Source organism: Brassica oleracea, chromosome C3 (genome assembly GCF_000695525.1).
Source record: "Brassica oleracea var. oleracea cultivar TO1000 chromosome C3, BOL, whole genome shotgun sequence".
Lineage (NCBI taxonomy): Eukaryota > Viridiplantae > Streptophyta > Magnoliopsida > Brassicales > Brassicaceae > Brassica > Brassica oleracea.
This window is the reverse complement of record NC_027750.1, coordinates 60,143,247-60,145,027: the sequence shown is the minus strand read 5'-3', so window position 1 is coordinate 60,145,027 and position 1,781 is coordinate 60,143,247.

Below are 1,781 nucleotides of genomic sequence, written 5' to 3'. Positions count from 1 at the left end.
TTAACGGACCAGACGCCCCAACGGGCCAGATGTCCCAACGGACCAGACGCCCCAATGGGCCAGATGTCCCAACGGACCAGTCGCCCCAACGGGCCAGATGTCCCAACGGACCAGACGCCCCAACGGACCAGATGTCCTTGCGGGCCAGATGCCTCAACGGGCTATCCCATATACATGGTGAGATGATCATTTGCAGTGCACAAAGTACTGTTAGGTTCACCTGAAGACATCGTGAACCTTGTCAACACCTCATTAATATAGGCCTTCTGTGACAAGAACAACTCCTTCTCCCTATCTCTGAAGATCTCCATCCTTAGAATCTTCTTTGCTGCACCCAAGTCCTTCATCTCAACTTCAGAACCCAGAAGCTCCAGCTTCTCGATGTCACACTTCTCCTCAGCTATCATCATGTCATCCACGTCGAGTACCAAACTTATGAACGTCGCATCCTTAAACTTACTCACGTAGACACACCAATCAAAAAGACTTCTGATGTAACCCAACTTGATTATATATCTGTCGAATCTCTTGTACCATCGTCTGAGAGACTGCTTAAATCCACAAAGTGACTTCTGAAACGTACACACATAATCATCTTTTCCAGGAACTCGACAACCATTCGACTGAGTCATGTATATCTCCTCTAGCTCTCCATGAAGAAACACTGTCTTCACATCAAATTGCTCAAGCTCCAAGTCCTGACGTGCTACCAGTGCTAGCAACACTCTGATGGAAGTATCTCTGACCACAGGTGAGAACATCTCATTGTAGTTTACTCCCTCTCTCTGACTTAACCCTCTTGCAGCAACCCAAGATTTATACTTAACTTCTTCTGCCGATGATGCTCCATCCTTAATCTTGAAGACCCACTTGTATGTAACATCCCTTCTCCCTGATGGTAATGTGACCAGATCCCATGTATGATTCTTCTGATGAGACTCCACGTCTCTCGTTGCAACATACCATTTCTCAGACTTGGGACTAGAAACAGTTTCCATGTAAGTGGATGACGCATCCACTTTCTCTGCAACCTGAAGTGCATAACCCACCATATCGTCGAAGCGATATCTCTCTGGTGGCCTGACATCAACCCTTCTTGGTCGATCGGTTGAATCTTCGTAGACTCCAACTGAACATCCTCTACACGCTCCTCTTGATTTTCTGTGTGTGCCTGCACATCGATCACTTCATGATCATCTTGCAGCTCCACCTGTTTATCAGTGCTACCCTTTTCTGCTTCTGAACTGGACCCTGAGCTTCTAACCATAGATGCTTCATCGAAGACACCATTCCTACTTAGAACCATTCGGTTTTTTGATGAAGACCAGACCATGTATCCTTTGATTCCATCACCGTAGCCCATAAACACTCTTAAAAGTGAATATTCAGCAGATCTACCTGAACACCTCAGAAGGTATCCTGCACTCGATGCCTATGTAGGGAACAAGATTTATCAAGTAGCAAGTCGTGTTATCTACTTCAGCCCAAAACCGCTTCTCCAAACCAGCACTCAAGAGCATGCACATCGCTCTCTCTAGCATTTTCTGGTTTATCCATTTTCCAACACCATCCCGCTGTGGTGTTCCCATGTCTGTAAGATGTTTGGCAGATGTTGCATCCTTACAAAAAAATTTTAAACTCTTTCGAGCAGAGTTCCAAACCAATATCAGAATGAAGCATATCTTGCTTCGACAGATGTTGCATCCCACGCTCACCCATATGTCCAAGCCTCATATGCCATAGCTTAGTCATATCTTCCTCTGGGATCTCTGGCGATGCAA